Genomic DNA, 12,282 nt, shown 5'->3' on the forward strand with positions numbered 1-12,282 from the left:
TCCTGTGGTGCCAGTGTCCCCAAGGCACAGAGGGACGCCGAGAAGACAGGGCTCAATGGCCCCAACAGCAGCCTGGTGGCGCCATTCCGGGCACAAGGCCTGTGGGCAAGATTTGGGCCTCCCCCAGCACCCAAGCCTGGGACAGGATTCACGTCAGACCCCAGAGGTTTCCACAGAGGAGAGGCAGCACCAGCTGAGAGGACTGTCTGCTTTTGACGATGTGGAGTCATTTGGATATTTATATTCTAGTCATGGATTTTATAGAAGTTGTTCTAGTAACTGAGCAGTGTCATATCCTGTACTTTAGAACAATGAGGAAGGTTAAAGAGGAAATCCAAATAAACACTCAAAATGATGAGGAGGGAAATCAGGGCTGAAACAATACACTGGCTCCAGAGGGAGAGGGCAAAGGGACAGACACCACCTTACTCTGAAATGTTTTCACAGACCCTAGTACTCCTGCATTCATAGCACCCTTTTCCCACAAAACAATTCCTAAAAACTATACTTTAAGGCTGCATTAGTATAAAGACAAATATATAAATATTACCATATTAAAATAGTTTCTTTGGGGCGCCTGGGTGGCTCGGTGGGTTAGGGCCTCTGTCTTTGGCTCGGGTCATGATCCCAGGGTCCTGGGATCGAGCCCCACATCAGGCTCTCTGCTCAGCGGGGAGCCTGCTTCCTCCTCTCTCTCTGCCTGCTTCTCTGCCTGCTTGTGATCTGTGTCTGTCAAATAAATAAATAAAGTCTTTAAAAAAAAGAAAGTTTCTTTGATGTGAAAGTTCTTTTGTTTGTCCTTTTTTTTTAAGATTTTATTTATTTATTTGACAGACAGAGATCACAAGTAAGCAGAGAGGCAGGCAGAGAGAGAGAGATGGGGGGAACAGGCTCCCCACTGAGCAGAGAGCACAATGCAGGGCTCAATCCCAGGACCCTGGGATCATGACCTGAGCCAAAGGCAGAGGCTTAACCCACTGAGCCACCCAGGCGCCCCATGTCCTTTCGATTTTAAAAGAAGTTGAAACCTTTTTTGTGGGCCACTAAAAATATGGTGGGCTCCAGGCACTGTGGCTCCTGCCCTTGGCACATAAGGGAAGGACCATGATGAAGCCTTCAGCGGGTCAGTGACCCTGAGCCATTTTGGGGCATGAGCAAGTCAGGACAACAGTGGATCCTGGACCAAATATGGAGGGAGTCCCCAGACTTATGGACAAGGCTTCTGTAGAAGATGCAGAGTCCTTTGTTCATTACTTTCTGCTGAAGATCTTCCCAAAAGTTGCTTTTCCTGTAGCCAGTCATGGAGAAAGCTCCCTTTTTGTCCTGAACGTGTTCTGTATTCATCAAGAAGGAACCAGTGCCAAATGTAATCAGTCAGAAAATTCTCTTTAACTTATGAATTAAAATCTGCTATGAATGTGTATGTTCAAGACAAGAGAGACACATGATTGTTACAACAAGGGCAAAGACAGAACAGGCCAGAAGAAAGAGAGTTCACATGCAAATTACTTAGTTATGTAACAAATCCCTGTCTAGAGGAAGAAAGATCACTGGTCCCAGTTGACTGTTGGTGTCTTCTTTTCGCTTTTGATTTGAAAAACTTCTTAAATACAAAGGAATCTGTATTTCTTTCTTCTTTGTTGTTGTTCAACAAATAGTCTCAAACATTATGTCAGACCCTGGGCCAGACATCAGGATCCAGAGCTAAGCATGCAACCTGTGCTCCAGTAGGGGAGAGAGCCTGTTTTAAAAAATAAGAAGAAATAGGGGCACCTGGGTGACTCAGTCGGGTAACTGTCCGTCTCCTGATTTCAGCTCAGGTCATGATCTCAGTGTCCTGGGATGGAGCCCCATGTCAGGCTCCCTGCTCAGTGGGGAGTCTACTAGAGGTTCTCCCTCTCTCTCCCTCTGCCCCTTCCCCTTGTTCTCTAATGTGCGCTCTTGCTTTCTCTCTCTCTCTAAAATAAATAAATATTTTCTAAAAAGAAGAAAGAGGGTGCCTGGGTAGCTCAGTTGGTTAAGCCACTGCCTTCGGCTCAGGTCATGATCCCAGAGTCCCAGCATCAGGCTCTCAGCTCCACGGGGAGTCTCCTTCTCCCTCTGACCTTCTCCCCTCTCATGCTCTCTCTCACTGTCTCTCTCTCAAATAAATAAATAAAATCTTAAAAAAAAAAAAGAACAAGAAGAAAGAAAGAAATATTCATGGTCAAGAGGGACAGATAGACACAGAAAAATAATCACAAGTGAGATGAATGGTACCAAGGAGAAAAGCAAGAGCATCACTTAACCTTTATCTGTGAATCATGGATGTTTTCCCTGTGGAAGTGACTTTCAAGCTGAGACCTGGAATTGACCAGCTGTGTGGGGAATAGGGAATGGCTTAAAGACAGAATCTCCTAGGTTAGGCCCTGCAGTGGAAAAAATCAGACAAAGCTTATAGTGATTAGAAGATGGTGATTAAGAATGAAGCTGGCAGTAGAGACAGGGACGTGATTATCGAAGACCCCCATATGCCATGTAAAGGATCTGGGATTTAAGACTTTATTCCAAGGGCAATAGGAAGCCTTTGAAGAGATTGAGGCAGAGATGTATTTGAAAAGATCACGAAGTCAGCTGCAGTGGAGAACAGACTGGGTTGGGGGAGGGGTGCGGGAACACCAGTTACCAGGTGTTCAAGCCAAAGATGATGGTGTTTTGGACCAGAGAGGGGCAGTGGGGGTGGAGAGAAATGGACAAAATCAAAGCATGTGGAGAGGCTAGATAAATCCTCATGAATGGTTTAACGCGGAAGATGAAGGCCAGTCATCACATTGATGATTCCCAGTGTCCGGCTTGAGCAAGAAGAAACAGACTGGAATCTTTACATAGCTAGGAGACCCCAGAAGAAAGACAAATATGTGGGCAGATAAAGGGAGTGAGGTCATGTTCAGAAGAGAATGGTTCTTGTAGGAACTGAGACTTGAATCCAAGCAGACTGGCTCCAGAGCTCCCACTCTCACCATCACCACCATACTGTATCATGTGTGTGTTATCCCTAATACGGCTAAGGGAGATGGAAATATAAGTAATATGCCCTTAAATTTTTCAATTAGCTGAAGCCAAATTATTTGTCTCCTGGGTAGTCTACGTACCCCAAAGGGCATCTCTTCTGTGGATAATTAGTTTTGAATCTCAACTTGGCCTTATCTCCCAATGAACATTAAAACATTGGTCGGGGCGCCTGGATGGCTCAGTGGGTTAAGCCTCTGACTTCAGCTCAGGTCATGATCTCGGGGTCCTGGGATTGAGTCCCGAATTGGGCTCTCTGCTTGGCAGGGAGCCTGCTTCCTCCTCCTCCTCTATTTCTGCCTACTTGCGATCTCTCTCTGTCAAATAAATAAATAAAATCTTTAAAAAAACAAAAACAAAAATCAAACAAACAAACAAACAAAAATTGGCATCTGGATGTCTCTTCCACACCATCATCCTTCTCTATCCTCCTTGTCTTAATTCTTCCTTTCCTCCGGGCTCCACATCAGCAAATCCTACAGACTCCATGCCAAAATTTGTCTTGAATTCCCCTGCTTCTCCCTTCCCAACCCTCCCTCCCACCATGGTCCACAAGGACTCTCTCGTTGTGTGATTTCCCAGCAGACGATATGCGCTAGAAGGACAGCGCCCACACTGTGCTTTGCGCTGCTGCGATGCCCAGTGCCAGGCAGAGAATAAGCATTCAGCGAGTAGTTGCCTAATGAATAAATGAGACTGGTTTGTAGATTAGTCTCCTATGAGTGAGCTTAGCATGAATAAATCCCCAAAGCCTACTTATTTACTAATTATATGGATCACGGGAGTTTCTGAATCCAATTTAATAAGACTGCAGGCAGCCGCTCCCGTGATGGGCACCACCCCGTAAGCAGTGGCCAGGAGCAGCTCGCTCAGTGTGGCAGTAAATCCAGCTGCTCTGCCAACTCTGTATTTGGCCCCTTGAACATTAACTGGAACCCCTCGGTCTGGTCTACTAGCCTCCTCGGATCTTTCCCAAAAGAGATCGCTCTGTCAGGGACTAGAAAAAATCTGGTGCCTCAGACTGAGAATTACAGTGCAGAGGACAATATTCTAAGATGTAAATAAATGTATATAAAGGATGGAATCAACCCCAAGTCAACAACAAGCAGGAAATTCAAATGTTATGTTATAATCCTTAGGTAGAGAACCACAAAGGCTGAAGTTTCAAGGTCAGTTCATTCATACTGTGGGCTGGGTGATAAAGGAAAGGCAGCTAATGTCTCATTTCCTGGTCTCCTAGTTGTTTCCTATGCCTTTTACATAAGTGTTTTATTTTTAATGCATGCCCAATTTTACAATTTTTTTTAAGTAGGCTCCCAACAGGGGGCTTGAACTCATAATCCTGAGATCAAGAGCCACATGCTCTACTGACTGAGCCAGCCAGGCACCCCTGCATACACAATTTTTTTTTTTTTAATGCTGGAAATGGAGGTGTTTTTATAATTCCTTGGCAATCCAGGTACCATTGCCACAATGAAATAATAACACACAGCAGCTTCCAGCTGCTCTTTCAAATAGAAGTATGTGAATTTAAGTATAATGAGTTTGATGTCTAAATGTTTGAAATAAACGTAAAGTAAAACATCAACCGCTATCCGGGATGTTTCTCATCCTCAGTGAGAGTCCAGCATCTTTTCAACAGCTGTCCAATGACTCACAATGTTTCCCTGGCACAATTCCTTCTCCTTAAGTAGAAACCAGAACCTTACTTGCCCACCCTCCCTTACACCTAGGGCACAAGTTTCTACCAGAGACACCTGTGTCAGGGCTCAGTTCTGAACAGAGTGATGCAAACAAGTGGATTCTGGTATTGGCCGAGGTGTCCAGCTCTAGGGTCAGCAGTGGCAAAGGTTCTGGTGTCCAGATGCTGCCGTCTGTGGTGTCCTAGCTTAGTGACAGCAGCAGTGGAATTTCTGCTCACGTGGTGACGTCACGGGGTTTGGGTGTTGTCCCAACTGTGTTACCCCCAAGACTTACTTGCACCTTCTTGGAGATTCTGTGAGCGTCCCAATATGCTCTAATAAATTTCTTTTCTGCTAAATTAGCTGGAAGAGCTTCTGTTGTTTGCATTGAGGAACTTTAAGTAGCAGAGCTGTTAAGGAGAAGAGACCACGTAGACATAATTAAAACATGCTCCTCAGCAACCCCCTGTAAGTGGCGCTGCTCGCTGCCCAGGGAGCCCAGCACGTTTCCTGTGTCTGTCCGCTGTCTCTCCCACTGGCCTAAACATCCTTTCAACCATCCAGTGCCCCCTCCCATTGTCATTCTCACCCGGTGACCCTGCTTCCTATTTCGGGGGAAAATGAAGAGAACTTCCACAAGTTCCCACGCCAAACTTAACACTTGCCTGCTCCACCTTCCCTCCTGTTCTGAGCATGTGCGGTCAGTATCCCTGCAATTGAAGGGCAACCCCCAACCTCTTACTCTCAAAAACAATCTTCTAAAGCCTCTATTTCTTCTCCTGCACCATCCCCTTTTCCCCTCTCTCCAGGATCATTCTCACAGCACGCACATAGGCCCTCTGATTTCTCTTCATCTTACAGAATATTTCTCATGGCCCCATATCCCCTTCCAGCTAGTGCCCACTTGTCTGTTCCCCTTGACAGCAAAACCCTTCAAGAGAGATGTCTATACATGTTGATTGGAGACCCACTTCAGTAAAGCTTTTGGCCCCATTGTTTCCACAGATATTTCTCTTGTCAAGGTTGTGAATGACCTCCATGCTGCTAAACCCAATAGCCAATTCTCATTCTTCATTTTACTCGGTTCTCCAGCAGCCTTTGGCTCCCTCCTCCTTGAGAAATCCTTTTCAATGGCTTCCAAGGCACGCAGACTCCTAGTTTCTTCCCTGCCCTGCTGGCCACTGCTTCTGTCTTCCTAGATAGCTCACCCTCACCCCCACCCATTCCTCACTCTAAATGTTGGCAGACCCAGGGCTCAGTCATTGGAGCTATTCCCTACATTGTCTGTGTCTACTCATTCCCAGAGTATCCTACCCAGTCTCATGGCCCAAATATCACCCATTTGCTAAGAATCCTCGCATTCATACCTCTTCTAACTCTTCCTCAAGGACTCATTTCTTTAATGGTCTAATCTTTCCTCTTAAATGTCTCCATGTGTCAAACTTAATGTATCTAAAATGGAACATTCCCAATTCTACTTCTCCCCAACTCGTGCCACCCACATCTGTCCCCAGGGGGGGAAATGGCCACATCATCCATCTCAACCACTCAGGCCAGAAGTCCTTTCTTCCACCCCAAAACCAATCCATCAGCAAGTGCTGTTGGTCTACCTTCATAACATATCTGGAATCTCACTACTGTTCTCTTCTGCCAGCTGCAGCATCTCTCCCCTGCAGTATTGCAATTGCCTCCTAATCGGTCTTCACTCTACTGTCACCCCTTTGCAAGGAATTCTCCATGTAACAGCAAAGGGATCCTTTTAGAACATGAGTCTGATCAGATCAGACTTATGATCAGACTCTGCTCGAAACCTTCCAAAGATTTCCATTTCACTCAGGCTAAAAAGCAAAATCCTCACAACAGTCCAGAAAGTCCCATGGGCCTACCCCCTACCCGTACCCCCATGGACCCCACTACCCTCTGAACTCATCTCCCACGCCGCCCATCCTCACCTGTCCCACTGAGCCAAGCTGAGCTTCCCCCATCCCGAAATCACATCCAGCAGGCTTCTGTCTCAGAGGCTTGGTCCTTTCTGGTCCCTTAGCCTGGCGTGCTCTTTCTTTGGGTGCCCACATTGCTCTCTCCCACACACCAGCTACAGGTCTTCACTCAAATGTCACCTTGTCATTGAGGCCTCACAGCCCTGTCCCTCTGCACTCTCTCCCTTGGCTCTGCTTTGTTTTCCTCCATGGAACTTATCACCATAAGCAGAATAATGGCCCCCACAGATGTGCCCATTCCTGTTCTCCAGAATCTGTAAACACGTTCTGTTACTTGGCAAAGAGGAATCAAGTTGTGGATGGAATTTAAGTCACTAATCAGCTGACCTTAAAATAGGGAGATGATGTTGGATTGTCCAGGTGGGCCCAATGTAATCACAAAGGTCCAGAAAAGTGGAAGAAAAGGCAGAAGAGGTCAGAATGGTGTGTGATGGATGAAGGACTCAACTCTTCATTGCAGGCTTTGAAAAGGCAGGAAGAGGGTCCCAGTTTAAGAACACAGCAGCCTCTAGAAGACAGAAAATATGGGAACACAATTCTCCCTTAGAGCTTTCAGAAAGGATCATAGCCATGCCAGCTACTTTATTTTATTTTACTTTATTTCTTATTCACTTATTTGAGAGAGAGAGAGAGAGAGAGAGAGAGAGAGAGCAGAAAGAGAGAGCATGAGCAGGGGCAGGGCAGAGGGAGAGGGAGAAGCAGACTCCCCACTAAGCAAGGAGCCAGACATGGGGCTTGATCCCAGAACCCTGGGATCAGGACCCAAGCCAAAGGCAGATGCCCAACCAACGGAGCTACCCAGGCACCCCCCGAACCAACTTTATTTTAGCCCAGTGAGGCCGGTGTCAGACTTCTGACTATAAGAAAATAAATGTGTTTGGTTTTAAGCCACAAAGTTTGAAGTAATTTGTTACTTCAATAGTAAACAAATACACAGTATCTCATAAATAAGATATTTCCTTCTTCACTTATGCCTGCATTACCTACCATCACTAGACTACATGTTCCACGATAGTAGAGTTAATTAGAGATTTTGTCCACTACCCTGTGCTCATTGCCTAGAAAAATACATAGCATATAGTGGGCACTCCATAAATACTTTTTTGAATGAATGAATATCTACGTGTCTGTGGGTGTGTGATGTGTTTGGGAGGGAATGAGGAAGAGGAAAGACAAAGCAGCGGTTGTCATGTGGAGAGGTTAGATGCTTATATGTAAAAGAAGTAGTAAACTAGACTGAGCTTCTGGAAACAGGTTATTACCCGGGGCCCAGGTTCGTCATCCCTGACAAGGAGAGGAGAAGCCTAACAGCTTTCCATGTATAGCACCGGAGTGTGAGGACAAGGTCCAGCTTGAGTGTGGTCCACAGAGGAAAACTGTCTTACCAGCTCCTGCGCACTGAAGAAACCATGTCTTCCCATCCTGTCCTGGGAGGGAAATGGGGATCACCAACTACCTGAGAAATCTTACGGAGTGGGTCATGCAAAAGAGGTGGAAAATGATACCCCAGACCATTCCAAGGCCTTTCCCTCTTTAGAAAACACCCCGTATAAAGGAGGCCACTCTGGGGAGGTGAGCGTTCAGAGATCAGGAAGTTCACTGTCAACACAGATTTATGACTCAGTGCTGACCTAGGGCTGAGCTTGGGTTTTTGAGGCCAGCCCAACATGTCTGAGCGCCCAGGGAGGTGGGGCGTCAGGTGCCCACCCAGGTGCCCCATGGAGATACTTAAAGTCTTGAAAACAACAATGAAGGGGCGCCTAGGTGGCTCAGTTGATTAAGCATCTGACTTCAGCTTGGGTCATGATCTTCAGGTCCTGGGATCAAGCCCTGGGTTGGGCTTCCCACTGAGTGGGGAGTCAGCTTGTCCCTCTCCTTCTGCCCCTCCTCCCACTCATGCTCCTGCTCATGCTTGTGCTCTCTTTCTCATAAATAAAAGCTTTTTTTAAAATGACAACAGCGGCACCTGGATGGCTCTGTGGGTTAAGCCTCTGTTTTCAGCTCAGGTCATGATCTCGGGGTCCTGGGATCGAGCGCCGCATCGGGCTCTCTGCTTAGTGGGGAGCCTGCTTCCCTTCCTCTCTCTCTGCCTCTGCCTGACTCTCTGACTACTTGTGATCTCTGTCTGTCAAATAAATAAATAAAATCTTTGAAAAAAAATTAAAATGACAACAAATCAGGACTCCTGGGTGGCTCAGTTACTGGGCCTCTGCCTTCGGCTCAGGTCATGATCCCAGGGTCCTGGTATCGAGCCCTGCATCAGGCTCCCTACTTAGCGGGAAGCCTGCTTCTCCCTCTCCCACTCCTCCTGTTTGTATTCCCTCTCTCACTTTGTGTGTCTCTCTCTGTCAAATAAATAAATAAATAAATAAAATCTTTTTTAAAAATGACAACAAATCATCCACAAAATGTTATTATTTTGAGTAGTTTCATGATACCTAAGGTCTTATTTGTACTCACACCTAGCAGCTCTCCCACCGGCCCCCAGCAGTATGAGGCCATACCACTGGAAGGGAACTGAGTACACTCCCTTAATGGGAAGAAAGCCCACAAGGAGGGTCAGTGCTGGTTTCAATGGAATGACCCTCCAGAAGTTTCATTTTCAGAGTTTTTTTTTTTTAAGATTTTATTTATTTATTTGACAGAGAGAGTTCACAAGTAGGCAGAGAGGAAGGCAGAGAGAGAGGAAGGGAAGCAGGCTCCCTGCTGAGCAGAGAGCCCGATGCGGGACTCCATGGATCCCAGGACCCTGAGATCATGACCTGAGCTGAAGGCAGTGGCTTAACCCACTGAGCCACCCAGGCACCCAATTTTCAGAGGTTTTTATATAAGATCTGGTTTTTATATAAGATCAACCAGTCATTTCTCAATACATGTCTGTGTGGTATCTGACAATGCCTTCCCAGCACATCAGCGGTTAGCAGAAAGTTCTCATTAAGCATGTCCTTCCATTCTAGACGTTTTGTTCACAAGAATCTGGCCATGATGGGCGCCTGGGTGGCTCAGTGGGTTAAGCCGCTGCCTTCGGCTCAGGTCATGATCTCGGGGTCCTGGGATCGAGTCCCGCATCGGGCTCTCTGCTCGTCAGGGAGCCTGCTTCCCTTCCTCTCTCTCTGCCTGCCTCTCTGCCTGCTTGTGATCTCTGTCTGTCAAATAAATAAATAAAATCTTTAAAAAAAAAATAAAAAAAATAAGAATCTGGCCATGATTGAGACATCTGGGACAGCATTATAAATAACTGTGTGCAAGTGTTTATGATCTAAGCTAAAGTTTGATCATTTTCAAATCACACCCACATTGGTTTGGTTGTTGGTTTTTTTGTTTGTTTTTGACAAATACTTGTCATCTGCAAAGCTGCATTTTAGCTTCTTATTGAATAACCTGCTGGCATAAGATAATCCTGCCTAGTTTACTGGATTGTTAGCACTGTAAGATCTAGAACTCTGTCTACATTGCCCACAAATGACAGTAGCTAGTACAAGGTTAGTATTCAACATGTATTTTCTGGATGAATGAATGAATCATTCAGCTTGTTGTTCATAATGTTGTCAATATCGTGAGCTATTTTTTTTTTATTATTAATATACACACTCTCAGAAGAGCTAAGGAGCATAATTCTGGAGTCAGGTTGCCAGGATTCAAATCCTGGGACACCTCTTGCTAGCTGTACAACGTCTCACGTCCTTACTTTCTTTAATAATATGGGGTAATCTTACTGTCCACCCCATAAGATTTTTGTAAGGTAAATGTGATAATACATGTCAAACTGTACTTAGAACAAGGAAGTTTTCAATCGATATTAGTAATTACTATTATCATTAAATATCCACATCTTTTGTATTTATTTATCTACATGTCATTTTATTTAAGCACTGAGAAAAGTATTGTTCTTCAACGTTTCACGAGTATAATTTTAATAGCAAGGGGAAGGCAGAATAAATGTCTGCATGCCAACCAGGGAGCCTGGAAAAAAGACATTTTAACCTAAAAGAAAGATGTGAGACATCATCACCCCTCCCTGACTCCGTTTACAAAAATTTGGGTAAATTTGGCAACCTGCATCCCCACAGATGCTGGAACAAGCCATACTGTGACTATCCCTGTGTATTTGGGAGCCAGAGGACTTTGGCTGTGACTCATTGCTAAAGTTCTAGGGCAAATCAGGTCATAAGCCTGCCTGCACTTCCAGCCCTGGGCTTACACTGGAAATGCAAAATGGGATTAAACCTCATTCTTTGCAGATGTGGCTTGATATAGCCAGGTTTTACCTGTGCAGGCAACAATACATTGGAAGACTTTCTCTCCACGACTTAAGGCTACTGCCAATCAGGATTGGGGGTGCGGAGGAGCCCTAATGTTCCTTCTTTGCCCCTGCAGTGGTCTTGTTTCATCAGCATGATTTCCCCCCTCCAAACATGTCCCTGGTTGCTAAGGGATTATTTCCAGATCTTGGGGCTCCCTCTTTGTCCTATTCCAGACCACAGCAGGGTTTACCTTCTCCAATAGGGGTTTGGCAGAGCAAAAGGCACCATCCCAACCTCCTGTCAACTCAACAAGGAGAGATTTATTGCAATTCACTAAGAGGACACTTGTCATGACAGGAATGCCATATGCTTCAGCAAAGATAAGATCCCAACTTTTGGCTGGCCTTTGCAAACAGTCCCACCAATGCAGCAATTTTTTTTTTTTTCCCTGCACGTCATTAAGAGTGCGACATTCAGAGGACCCAGGGGAGTCTCCAGGGTGGAGTCTCAGGCTGGCACTCAGTGAGATCACATCCAGGCCAGAAGTTCTCAAAAGACTGCAGCGACCACCACAGTCTTTGGATTGCCAGACCTTCCACTCAATGTCCACCCTCCTTTTTTTCCTTACAAACTGAATCCTAGGTATATTGGGAACAGCAAACTGGTAGCTAAAAATACTACAGTTTCCCACAGGCCTTGCAAGGTCAAGATCAGTTACTTGCAAGGTGAAGTCTCCTAGAAATTTCTGGGGGAGTTTTGCCTTCACCCTTCCTTTCTGCCTCTCTCTAGTGTTTGGGATTTGTGAAGGTTGGTTTGGCTGATTCTAGGTTTCCTTTCAATTGCTTCCTGCATTGCAATTATATCCAAAGGTTTTGAAACTGCTGAGACTTCTAGATAATAAGAGAATTCCTGTAATAGGAGTTGATTACTTTTTAAAAGTTCATTTATAGGAGCGCCTGGGTGGCTCAGTGGGTTAAAGCCTCTGCCTTTGTCTTAGGTCATGATCCCAGGGTCCTGGGATCGAGCTCCACCTTGGGCTCTTTGCTCAGCGGAGAGGCTGCTTCCTCCTCTCTCTCTCTGCCTGCCTTTCTGCCTACTTGTGATCTTTGTCTGTCAAATAAATAAATAAAATCTTAAAAAAAAAAGTTTAAAAGTTCATTTATACAGTTCAACACTGAATATTCTAAGTGAACATGATTACACATCTGCCCCTTTTCAAAGTTATTAATTCACAGCAGGCAGACATGAGATTAGGTAATTAATTACAGATAGGTCAAAAAGTTTGTGGAATGGGCCTTTTTTTTTCAA

The sequence above is a fragment of the Lutra lutra genome, chromosome 8 (assembly GCF_902655055.1).
Source record: "Lutra lutra chromosome 8, mLutLut1.2, whole genome shotgun sequence".
Classification (NCBI taxonomy): Eukaryota; Metazoa; Chordata; class Mammalia; order Carnivora; family Mustelidae; genus Lutra; species Lutra lutra.